The following is a 13500-nucleotide window of genomic DNA, read 5'->3' as shown; positions in this document are numbered from 1 at the left end:
GACTTGATGCTGTAGGTCAGGTGACTCTCATGGATTAGTGTGAGCCTTTCCTGTCTCTCGCAGGTGCCTTGGCACAGGTATAGTTTTATCCTGTTGAAAACCTTTTGTCCCACTCTGAGCAGGGGGACAGAGCTGCTATCAACAGGACCAGTAGCAGGACTTTCCATGTGATAGGCAGTTTCTGTTGAGGACACCTGCTACCAGGCACAGTGCGGCCATTGTTTCTTTTGTTGAATGCATTCTGGGCAGGGCCATGTCTATTAGCCTGGGGTGGGGTTTTCACTGTTTTTCCTGTCTGCATTTCAGTTTTGGTAGAACAGATTTCTGTCTGTTCTGCAGGTTTTGCTGATGTGAATTTAATGTGTGTGTATGTGAGTGATTCATACAAATGCTATCTCCGAGGGTGCATGTTGAGAAGTTGGGGTGGAAGGAGAGCTTATCAGAGAGGAGGCAGGTGATCTGGACTCGCACTTCTGCTTCCTGGCTGTGTGACTGAGGGAAAAAGCATTTTACTTCTCTGGGCATGGTCTTCTTGGAGTGATAGATTGCCATGGTCCCCACTACCCTATGCTTTGTGTATTTTGGGATGCTAAGAGGATCAGAAGGGAGGCAGGTGTGGCCAAGGGCCCTGCTCCTGCGGAACCAGTAAGTAACCCCAGGGGGAGCTCTTTTAGTTAGGTGACAGTTGTATGGCCTTGCCAGGGATAGGTTTCAATGTGATCTCTGTGGCAAGTTTGCAAAACTAAAGAAAAAGATTTTTTTTCACAATTCTAGGCAAAGTGTCCACTTTCAATCCTGAGTTATTAAAATAAATTTAATAACTGGACACTGGAGTCTGAACTTCTAAATTAAGAACTATATTTTGAGTGTCACTTTGCAGAGTGTCCAAAGTGTTTTAGAATTTTTTTTTTTTGGATTAAAAAAAAAATACCTTCATGAACAGCCATGCTGGGGAAAGCACCCAAGTCTAAATGCAGGATTTGTCTGTTTCCTTATACACATACCCTGAAGATGATTTTACATAATATTTTAAATATTTTTGTGCATGAAACAAAGTTTCATAGTATAGAATTTCCTACTTGTGTGTCTTGTTGGCACTCAAAGTTTCAGATTTTGTAGCATTTTGGATTTGGGAATTTTTGAATTGATGATGCTTACCCTGGACTGACTTAAGTTAAACCATGCTTCTTCATTTATTAGCTCTTATTATTCAGACAAGAGGCAACCTACAGATGAGGCTAATATGGCATAGATATCCTGTTTTTGTTTTGTATTCCCATACTCTTAAAAAAAAAGCCCTTATTTAAAAATCTCAGTTGTACAAGCAATATATATTAATTGTAGAAAATTTGGAAAGAACCCAAAAGGAAATACATGTGGCTTCCAGACGTGTAATTTTGCACACTTTGGTGTCCTTAGTTTATACATACCCAGTTTGTAGAATGAAACTGGGACCCTACTATATAATATAAAACTTGATATCTTTCCTTTTTTCTGGATGTGTTCCTTTCATGAGGGTTTTTGAAACGGAGGTTTCAAACAAAGGCAGAGATTAATGAAATATTATGTTTGGCGTGCTTATTACAGGGACTGTTTTAACTTACAGAATTAGAATTGTGGACCAGTATCTGAAAATAACATTTGTCCTGTTCCCTCTTGAACAGGCTTTCAATATTTGGCATGTGTAAACATCATAACCATTACTATAATTGACAAACGAAGATTTCTTAATCCATCAGCTCTTGCAATCTATTCCTTTCTCTCATTTGTGTTTCTGTGTCAGCATTGCTGGCTGCAGCACCAGCAAGCATGTCATTTTAACAGTGTACTCCTGGATGCCCCGATTCCTCCAGCGGAAGCTATCCAGTGTGGGCAAGGCCACACGTTTGGCAGCAGGGTGGTGAAGAGATTCCTTTTCCCAGATATATTGTACATCTGATAATATTTACGATTTAACTTGTTGAGTATTGGTTTAGAAATGAAAGATCATTAGTTTCCCCTTTGGATTATTTAGCCTGTAAAATTTTCTGTTACAACGTCCACACTGCATTGTAAATATATTCTAAATCCTGGACCACATTAGAATTTTTTTTTTTTTAATGGTCTCCACCACTGTGTCTTTTGGTGGTGTCCTTTGAAGTCCTGAAATGTTTTCATGTTTGATTGAGATTAAATCTGGGTTTCATTTTACTTTTTGAAACATATTGAGCAAGTTAATTTTCTGTTTGAGTTCCTAAGGGGAATGACTCCAGGCCTCTGTGTCCCAAGAATTCCGACTGAGCCTTGCCAGAACATTCCTGTGGTTTTCCATGGGGCAGATCAGTGTGTTCATGAAATTTTAGTTGTAGCTGGTGTTCTCCGTGGTTAATTAAAACATCTGGCTTTTAAATTTTCCACCAACAGAGCATAACTGTGTGGCCAAACCTTTTCAATAATGACTGAATAGTCCAATCCTCCCCTCAGAGGGGCCCGCACGTGTCTTTAGGATACCCTATGCTGTTGTCTCTGTCTGTTAATGATTTTAAACATTTGGAAGGTGTTTGAGGCTGTCCTGCCAACTATGTACCCTTGAGAGAGAGGGGCAGTTTGTGAATAAGAGTCCTCATGATGGCTTCTGGCTTCTGCCCCTCCAGGTTGGAGCTGCTGTGGGTGAGTCGCCGCGATTGCCGGCCAAGCATGCTGTGGTCGGATCTGCCCAGCCGAGGAGCAGAAACATTGGCCGGATGGAAAATCCATAAAAGAAAGCTCTTCTGAAAAGCTGAGACAGACAAGAACTTCCGCAGACTCAGGTTGGTATGCGATAAGAGAAGCTGGATAAAGTACATTGGGTTGATAGGGAAGACTGTTTTGCTCCTTCCATAAGCATTTTTGAGACAAGCCCAAATAATGATCCCTAGGACGTTCCCACCATCGGGTCAGTGGCGCACAGGACAGCTTTCTCTGCCGAGTGTGGTGTTGTCTTCCTTTGTTTCTCTTCCTGTTCTCTCTTCTGTCCCATCTTCTCTTCCATCCTCTCCTCGTCTCCCAGAGAAGAGAAGAAAGAGCCTCTGTCCAAATATGGAAAAAGCCACAAGCAGGGGTCACCCACCACGGCCTCAGTGATCTTGGCTTTGTTTTGGAGAGAAAGCCACATCCTCACTCACGGGCTTGCACTGGTATGTTCAGAAATGTGCGCTCAGTTGTGTTTTCACACTCAGAAAAGTGGGTCATTTCTGTTGGGGTGCTTCTGTCTGTGCCCAACTTGTGTGGCAAGATTTTATACTCTTCTTTCCCCCAAACAAAAGTGACCGACACATTTGTTTTCAGCAGTGTGTGCATTTGACATTAAGATAGTAACAGAGGACAAGAGAAGAGAAATTTCCTGAATGTAATGGGCATTTAAATAAATGCAGAATAGCCTCACTGTGGGCCAGGAGAGCCAGATAGCATCGATATCCCTTATGTGGCACTAAGGTGGAAGAGAATTCATTTTAGGAAGTGTATTGTGCAGGCCAGACACTACAGACACCAGGTAACTTGCATAGCACATAATAAGCAGTGAACATGTACCTGCTAGGAAGAAGGGAATCAGTGGTCAATGAGAACCATAAAATGGTGAACATCTACTGCCTTCTCTTACTAAGTCACCCAGATTTTCTCTGGGCAGTTACCCTGGTCTCATTTTCAACCTGTGTAGTTAGAGGAGGTAACCCCTCTGACTTTCTCTTAGGCATAGGCATGTGACATAAATTTGGCCAGCCGCAGTCACAATGGTCAGTTTTTTTATTTTGTTTTTCGGTACTAGGGATTGAACCCAGGTATGCTTAAACTCTGAGCCACATCACCAGCCCTTTTTTATATTTTATTTAGAGACAGGTTTTTTACTGAGTTGCTTTAGGGCCTTGCTAACTTCCTGAGGCTGGCTTTGAACTCATGATCCTCCTGCCTCAGCCTCCTGAGCCACTGGGATTACAGGTGTGTGCCACTACACCTGGCAGTGGTCAGTTTTTTAAACTGACCAGTACTCTCATCCCAGTAATCTATTGGAAAGAAGTTTTTCCTTCCAGTAAGTTTGTTGAGTGGCAGCTGCTAGTGGTAATTTTTGTGTTTATGTGGGTACAACAGTCAACTTTTTGTCACTGTTACCAAAATACCTGAAAAAAACAACTTAGAGGAGGAAAAGTTTATTTTGGCTCATGGTTTCAGAGCTGTTGACTGGCTGCGTTGCCCTGGGCCTGAGGCGAGGCAAAACATGATGGCAGAAGAGCTTGACTTCTCTGCTCCTCTCCTGGTGGCCCTGAAGCAGATTAGGAGGACCCAGGGAGGCAAGATATGATCCCCAAGGACACACCCCCACTGATCTACCTCCTCCAGACTCATCCCACCTGCCTATAGTTACCACCCAATTTGTCCTTTCAAATTACTAATTCATCAAATAATTAATACACTAATTAGGTTATGGCTCTCACAATCTGATCATTTTGCCTGCTCATGCAGGAGATTTTGGGGGGACACCTCATATTCAAACCATAACACTGGGGAAAGACTTTCTGAGAATTAAGTCACCATAGAAAAAATCAGAATAGGGTGTTGGAAGAAAGCAGCTGAGAGGGAGGAACATGCATGCATATACACATAAACATAGAGACACGTACATACATATTTACACATATGCACACAAACACATACACATTTATATACATGCATGCACATGCGTACACACATACATGCATGCATGCGCACACACATGTACAAACTTTGGTCACCAGTTTAGCCTAAAATCAGCATCTCTCATTACTTGCTGGCCTGGGAGGTAACATACATCCAAAGCCTCCTGATTGGCAGTTGTTTCTAGGTTTGGGCTCTCAATACAATGACTGTGGCATTGGCCTTCCTTCAGAGGTACAGGGTGTGAGGTGCAGGCCAGGAGGTAGCTCACACACCATAGGAGGGTATGTTACTAGAGCCGGAACATAGTTCTGTGGGAGCTGGGGTGGAATTCTGAGTTCTGCTGCATGGTGGAGAGAGTAGCAGAGAGGGCTGTTTACAAAGCAGAAGTGAGATTTAGACTTTAGGAACATTTAAAAAAAAAAATCCCTTTAATTCAGTTATTTGCTTTTGAATCTAAAAGAAAGGAGGGCTCTCCAGAACCTATAGTTAAAGCAAATTACAGATAAGGAAGATAATTTCAGAGCATCACTAGTAATAGAATCTTGTTGTTTACTGTAAATACAATTGTTTCAGGAGCAGCCAAATGAGAGCTTGTCAGAAAGCTGCCCAGAGTTTAACACCACAGGGTAATAGCAGCCGCCTCACCGAAACCTCAGTTGGATTTCTGTTCCAAGCAGGTTCCAAGTGCATCAGTGAATTTTCAAGATTTATTTTTCTCTTCTGAATGTTAGATTTTTATTATTATTGAAATTGGAAATTAACATTATTGGCTTATTTAAAAATTCATAGACTTTGTTGTGGGGGAATAGGTTATAGGAAAATTGAGCAGAAAGTATAGAGAGTTTCCATGTTATCTCCTTTGCATGGTTCCCCTATTATTAATATCTGCATTAGTGTGGCACATTTGTTATAATCAATGAGCTGATATTGATATGTTGTAATTAACTAAAGATTATAATTTATTTTAGGTCCTTTCCTTGTGTTGTATATTCTGTGGGCTTTGCAAAATATCATAGCATGAATCCATCATTATAATATCATACAAAAAATAGTTTTAATAACTTAGAATGGAACCACCATTTAATCCAGTTATCCCACTACTCAACATACACCCAAATGACTTAAAATCAGCATACTATAGTGATGTGGCCACATCAATGTGTATAGCAGCTCAATTCCCAATAGCTAAGCTATGGAACCAACCTAGTTTCCTTTCAACAGTTGAATGGATACAGAAAATGTGGTACATATGCGTAGTGGAATATTACTCAGCTATAAAGAAGAACGAAATTGTGGCATTTGCTGGTAAATGGACAGAACTGGAGACTATCATGCTAAAAGAAATAAGCCAATCCCCCCAAACCAAAGGCCATATGTTCTCTCTGATATGCAGATGCTCACATACAATAGGGAGTAGACAAGGTGGAATGAAGGGAAGGGAGGGGAATGGGAATAGGAAAGAGGGTAGAATACATCAGATATAACTTTTCTTTGGTCATGTATGAACACACTACCAGGGAAACTCCATATCATGTACAATCACAAGAATGGTATCCTAATTAGAATAAGTTATATTCCATGTGTGTAGAATATGACAACGTACACTCTACTGTCATATATATCTAGAAAGAATAAAAATTTTTAAAAAAATTAAAAAAAAATAAGTAAAAAGAAATAGTTTTACTGCCATGAAAATCTCCAGTGTTCAGGGGCTGGGGTTTTGGCTCAGAGGTAGAGCGCTCGCCTAGCATGTGCGAGGCCCTGGGTTCAATCCTCAGCACCACATAAAACTAAACAAATAAAACAAAGGTATTGTGTCCAACTACAACTAAAAAATAAATATTAAGAAAAAAATCTCCAGTGTTCTACCCATTCATCCCTCTCCACCTTTCCCTGAATCCCTGATCTTTTTTACCATCTCCAGTTTCCTTTTCCCAGAATGTCATACAGTTGGAATCATACAGTAAGTGGCATTTTCAGATTTGTTTTTCTCACTTAGTGATATTTATTTTAGTTATTTATATGATGGCTTTTATTAATTGGGTTTTGAATGTTGAACCATCCTTTTGATAGGGATTGCACTGAATCCCTATATGTAGAGTTCTGATTTATGAATATGGGATGCTTTTCCATTTTTTAGATGGTCTTTAATTTTTTTCAACACTTGTGTGCTTTCCAGTGAGTTTATGTCTATGTTAAATTTATTCCTAAGTGTTTTTTCTTTTTGATGTTTTACAAATGGAGTTGTTTTTCTAACTTCATTTCAGATTATTTATTGCTAATGTATTATTTAGAAGTACAGTTGATTTTTGTATAATGATTTTGTTTTCTGTAGCCAAGTTGAACTAGTTTATAAGTACTGATAGTTTTTTAAAAAATTGTTTTTATGTATATTTTCTTTTTTAAAAATTGATCTCTTTTGTGTGTGTGGGGGGTTACTAGGGATCTAACCCAGAGGTGCTTTACCATTGAGCTATATCCCCAGACCTCTTACATTTTTAATTTTGAAACAGGGTCTTGTTGAGTTGCTTACGACCTTATTGAGTTGCTAAGGCTGGACTCGAACTTACCATCTTCCTGCCTCAGCACCCCCTAGCTGCTGAGAATAGGCAAGCATCATTGTGCCCAGTGTTAATTGATTTTATAATTGATGTATTGTAGTTATACATAAAAGTGGAATTAGTATTTTCTGTATTATAAGTGTCATCTGCAAATAGGGCTATTTTTATTTCTTTGTGAAACACAAAGATAGTTTGAAATTTCTAATAAAATCACTCTTATGTTAACTTTTAATAAGGACAGAAAATGGTAATCATGAAGTTGATTTCTTCATTATCTACTTAGTCAGTGAGCTTCTTAGCCACTGCTGTACCTACGTGGGGGAAATGCCTATTCAAATATTTTGTCCATTTTATATTGGGTCATCTCATGTAGTCTGGATGTAGGTCCTTTATTGGATGTGCTATTTGTATGTCCTTCCTCAGTCTCTCTCCTGGTCTTTTCACTTTCTTAATGGTGTTATTTTTTTTTCCCTGCCACAATGAAATAATGTAAATTTTAACTAATGTGTTGTATCAGTGTAGGAAACCATGTCTGTAAACTCTTTTTCCTTAGGAATACCCTATGTAGATTAAAAGTTTTTAACTGTAATGAGCCTCAATTTATCAGTTTTTATCTTTTCAAACTCATGATTTCTTAATAAAAGCATACAAAGATTTTTCTCCAGTATTTCTTCCTAGAACTTTCGTTGTAGATCTTATATTTTGATCTTTGGGGCATTTGAGGTTAACTTTTATGTATGGTGAGAAGTTTGGGTCTAAGCTCATTTTATTTTGGTCTATTTTGAGCATATACCATCCTAGCACCATTTGCTGAAAAAACTATACTTTATCCATCCATTGTCTCTGTACCTAGGTAGAAAATCAGTTGGTCCAAATGTAAGGGTTCATTTCTAGACAGTCAGTTCTGTTCCTTCGGTTTATATGTCTTTCCTTGTGCCTCCACCACACTGCACTTGGCTTTTGCAAAGCAATTTTTAGATGAAAAGGGTTTGTTCAAGAAATAGACTTGAGTTGCAATTTCTCTTCCTTTAAAAAATTCTTATTATTATTCCCTCTCCTTTTCTGTTTTGCACCACTGTTAAAAGTCCTGGTCACTGGTAATTTCTCTTTGGAATAGTGATGAATTTAAAATGGTAGAAGACAATGCAGAATCAATATAGATGCATTTTTCAGGTTACTATATATAGTACTTTATCTTGTTTCTTAAGCTACATACCCAGCCCTCTATTACCTTGAATAGTGCTTTGTTCTTCTTAAAGGTGGTAAGCATTTTCATGCCTGTTGTCCATTTGAATAAAACAAGTTAAATTTTTCATCACCTCCATCCTAATCATTGCCAAAATTCCTGACTGAAGGATATACAAGTCTGGTAGGTTATTTCAGGATTTTTCATTAATAATGATATGGATTGGAGGTCATACAGGGAAGGATAGGTGTCATAAAACTCTTATTTTACTAAATAGAAAAATCTGTTAATTAAAGTGTTCATGTTTGATGGCATACTGTCATTCCATGTGGTTTTTGAACATTTTTCATGTTATAATTAGAATTTATCTGTATTTTAAATTCACCTACTGTATTTTATCTTTGTATGAGTACAGTTCTCACTAGACTACTGTTAAAACATTAGCATGATTATATTAGAAATATGAACACAGCAAATTTACATCTGATCTTCAGCTACAATAGTGTAGAAATTGTACGTGCCTAAAGATTGAAAAAGGAAGGGTTAAAAAGTTATTGCTTTTGCGATGCTTGTATTCTAGTTGACTATTTTCTAGTACAGTGGTTATTTTGTTCGGGGCATGGCTTTTATTTTTAATTTGAAAAAAAAAAATCTTAATTTAGCCTTGATGGCATTCAGAGACGTTTCCCTTCTGTGGCCTGTAGCTATCACGGATTCTTCCATTGGACTTCGGTTGAAAAATCTGCCCTGTCAGGTTTGGAGCCTGTTTTCAGCAGTTCCATTAGTTCAATCTGTGTCTTCCCAACTGCTCCCTTCTCCAGGGTGGCTTCTCGGCTTCCTGCTTTCTTTGTAATCTTCCCTTTCAACCTGTAGATCAGCTTGATGGGTAGACGTGTTTGTTACCTGGCCCCTTTACTTTCCTGGGCAGTTATTTGGCTGAAAATATCGATTCATAAAAATGCATCTGTAGAGTAGATGGAATTGTTTTTTAGCACTCATTTAAAAGAAAAATTCAAGGGTAAGCCTTCATTTCTATCTCTAGAACCCCAGATGTGGGGGTCATGAGTCTATAGTCACTCCTTGAATTTTCTTTTCTTTCTCTCGGGGAGAAGAACATCTTTGCAGCCTCTTCACAGAAGGGCCCTCTGAGGGGCCTAGTGTAATATTTCAGGAAGATGGAGTCTTGATTTTCTTTGGAGAGTGACCTCCTAATTGCTCTTAACTTTGAAGACAGCCTTTTGCTGACTGAAGTTAGGGGTCCAGGCGGACCGAATCTCTGAAGTTTAAGTTGTGGTACAGTTATATTTGAGAAGCCTCTAGCCAATAATTTTTTGATTATGAATTGATTAAAATCAGGTCAACTGGGCTGGGGATATAGCTCAGTTGGTAGAGTGCTTGCCTCTCGTGCACAAGGCCCTGGGTTTGATCTTCAGCACCCATCCTCCCCCCCCCCCCCAAAAAAAAATAATCAGGTCAACTTACATTTTGCTGAATCAATATAAGAATAAACAGAATATCTGGAACTTGGTATCATTAGTAGAAACCACATTTCTATGTCAATGTGTAATGAAGATGCTTACCATAAGTATATTAATAGAGTTTAGAATATTATATCATTGGGTATTTGGCTTATATTTTATTTTATTTTTTTTGTATTAAATAACCTGTGAAATATAGGTCTTCTTTAAAAGCTTTCAAAGATACTGTATGTGAGGGACACATAGTCAGTTGCTATGTATTTTAATGTAATTGCTGATGTAAGAACAAACAGTACTTTCTCAATACTGATTTGTGATGAATGAAACAATTAGATTGTTGAATCAAGATCTATATTCATAGCATGATGACTATTGAAAACTGAAATTTCCAAATTAATTATTATCTGCACAAATAACTATTGATTACCAGTTCTATTCATAAACAAAAATAGTCTATTGAATGCTTCTACATAGACAGTATCTAGACCAGTAATTTATAAACAATGAGTGTCAACATCAGACTAGTTTGCATTAGAAAATTGTTTTGTGTCAGCACCCCTTGTATCTTTTTTTTTTTGAGAAGAAAACAGTTTTTACTCTAATCATCATTCAGCCAAGGCCTTTCAAGTACAGATTTTAGAGTCTTAGTAACTATTCCATGTTGGTTTCACAGGGTAATTTTCATGAAGATGCTTAAGGTTATAGACAGTTTGTAGTGACGATGGCTCTTTCCTGATGTCTGTAGAGTGTCATCCTGCCTACGAAAATTAGACAGTAATTAGTGATTTTACCAAAGATTTACTTCAGAAATAAAATGTCTGACGTTAGGCTCTTGATTTATGATTGTGAAGCTGGATTGGAAATGCCTCCTGATCTCGAGCAGGCATGCATTTCTGCGTGATAACATGCTAAGTTAGTTTCCTTACCTCTGTCCAATTCCGTTAAATTCCAAGGGATAATGGTGAGGCCTCCCATCTGGAAGGTTGTGGTGGTAGTCTCTGGAGGCTACTGAATGAAACTGCTTCACTGGGGAGGCAGCTGCAATGCCAGCCCTCTGGGGCGAGTAGCATTTTACTGAGCGCGTGCAGGATGCTAAGTCCCTAAGTACTTCCTCAGCTCTCACTGGGGCTGCGGGAGGCTGGGATAGACCTCATTTAATCTAACCCCACAACAATAATGTCAGAGAGGCATAGCTAAAGAAGCTCAGAATCGGAGAGATCAAATGATTTTGTCCAAATCTGACATTACTTATTTAAATTTGAATCTAGAGGTCCCCCCCCCCCAACTGCATGATATTCCTTTATAAATAAAGGCATTGCCTATAAAGTGGTTGACGTATGGTAAACTGTCTATGTATCTGTCTCTATATGGCTTTCATTTTTAAAATAGCAAATGAGATAATAAAGGCCCAAAGTATTATATGAATAGAATACTTTGGAATTTCCAAGGAGACAGTGGTAACTATGAATGTAGGCTAATCTAGAGAGGTGGCATGTTGTTATCATTGGTAAATTAGTAAGAGCTAAGTGGGTGTCCGTGGATAGGGCCTTTCAAGCATTTTTTACCTGAGAAAAAATGCCTCAGAATTGGAAATAAAAATGCGGGGCGTGTTTGGGAAGTTGTTCTTGGTTTCATAGCAAGATGTGGGGCTCCTCCCTGTACAACCTTCAGCCTTCTGTGAGGTCCCCAAAGGCAGCTTGGTTGTCAGGAGAGTCGGCTACTTCCACATAGCTAGTTAGAGAAACCAGAGCATCCAGAGTCCCCCTGAGCCCACTCTGCTTGCTTTGTCCTTCTCGTGACTACTTTGGTAGCTGCCTGGCTTTTGACAGTGGTGAGGGACCCAGGTGTTTAACTCTGATCCATCTTCTGCTTGTCTAGATTTTCAGCTGGTAGTAGGTATTCTTGGCGGAATACCTAGCAGATGGCAGCCCCTTCCTCCTTTCTCATCCTGTGGTTGTGCCTGCCTCTTCGACAAAGGGTGTAGCAGCTACTGAAGTAAGACGTGGGCCACACAGAACCCTTTGTAGACTGTTGTGGCTGACCTCCAGCCTGGCTCTCAGCCGTTTCTGGCTGGGTTCATGGAGCTGTGTTATGGAGAAGAGCTTGACTTGGTTTGCTGAGGGTTGACTGTCTACCTGTGCTGTGATGCAGTTTGTGACAAAGGTTTGTTGTGATACTTAGAATTTGCAAAAGAGACTATGGTTTGAGATTCCTTTGTCTTCTAAAGTAGACAATCAGAAAGTAGCTGTGATGTGTTTCAAGACTTAAAGTCACTATCGATTTCACAAAAGTGTTCACTTAAAACTATGTGAGGATATTTGTATAAGTTGCAGCATGTTAAAAAATGGACCTATGGTGGGTTGCGCATGCGCGCTCACACACACTGAAAAAAAATGTTTTGTAGAATAGTGATAATACAGGTCCCTTTTGTATAATTTTTTAAAAAGGTGTTTAGGTTGGTATGTAAGTTTTTTCTCTAAAAATGACATGATATAACCATTAGTACACTGGAAAATGTTTCTTTTTATTTTCTATAGTATTTGAGTTTTCTGACTTTGTCCACTTACTGTTTTCCAGAGAGAGAGAGACAGAAAGGTTATGATAATGGACTCTTCGCTTCGTTATTTTTAATGTATTTATAAAATCCTAAATATTTTGAAAACATTGCATATTTTTTCCTAGTATTCATTTATCTGTCTTTCTTGTCCTCTGTGAGTGCAGAGGAAGGAGGTGATTTTTGTGTGAAAAGTGGCAAAGTTAAGCTAGCAAGCATTCCCTTGAAAGCTTATTAGTTAAAACATTGAGTTGAGAAATATTAAGGAAAAAGATATTTACTCAGTGTGATATGCACACAGAGAAGCCCGTCGTCCTGGAGTGTGTCTGAAGGTGTGATTTATGCTCAGTTTGTTTGCTTTAAAAGGAGCTTTGGCCTGAGCCATGTTTGCTTTTCAGACCACAGGGCGGGTGCGGCCCAGTGTCCCCCATTCTGATTGCACTAATCAGGGTTCTATTTGCTTTTCAAGACCTGCCTATTTGGACTTGAAGTGATGACTGGGGCACAGATAAAGCCAAAATAGCTTTTGATTTGTGTGTCCAGAGTTTGCTCTTCTCATAAATTAAAACCTAGGCAAAGGTCACAGGTCAAAGGAGATGTTACCTTAAACTCTTCCAGTACCTGCCTGACTCCTCATCTTTTGGTAGGCTGGCCTGAAACTGGTATGTTCCTTTTCCTGTGGTGTAAGATACCTCTTCTGGTCTTACAATGAACACTGAAATTTAATGATAGATCTGAAAACGACAATTACTTTTTATAGTTTAGACATCGGTGGTTTGGAGGATGAGCCCATTGTGATGTCCCTGAGTTATCCATCTTTCAATAGATAATACTTGATGTTTCATTTTAAAAAAATCAGTAAGTGATGTTGTTTTTCTAGTGTCAGAAGGACTTCAGAAACTTTTTATTCCCCAGAATGGTTGGTAAGTACCTCATCTGACTAAGTAATATTTATTTTTGCCTTGCCTTTCTATAGAATTGTATATATACTTGTCTTACCCTCTCAATCTTAGTCATGGTCAGAATTATGGGCCCCACATTTCAAAGTGTTTAAACCTGAGTATAAGAATT

General features: G+C 38.8%; 1 protein-coding gene across 20 annotated transcripts in view; it reads left to right on the top strand.

The window, feature by feature from the left end:
* Window positions 1–13500, top strand: part of Apbb2 (amyloid beta precursor protein binding family B member 2) — a 406998-nt gene that overhangs the window by 129790 nt on the left and 263708 nt on the right. For 19 of the 20 annotated variants that reach the window (XM_048784374.1, XM_048784375.1, XM_048784392.1 and 16 more), the window contains one exon: window positions 2634–2789. The gene's annotated coding sequence lies outside the window, so the exon portion shown is untranslated. Of the gene's footprint in view, window positions 1–2633; window positions 2790–3028; window positions 3156–13500 lie in introns of all 20 variants that reach the window. The other variant, XM_048784376.1, reaches the window with a different exon arrangement.

Source organism: Marmota marmota, unplaced genomic scaffold, assembly GCF_001458135.2.
Source record: "Marmota marmota marmota unplaced genomic scaffold, marMar, whole genome shotgun sequence".
NCBI classification, from domain to species: domain Eukaryota; kingdom Metazoa; phylum Chordata; class Mammalia; order Rodentia; family Sciuridae; genus Marmota; species Marmota marmota.
This window is presented reverse-complemented; position numbering and strand designations above follow the sequence as displayed.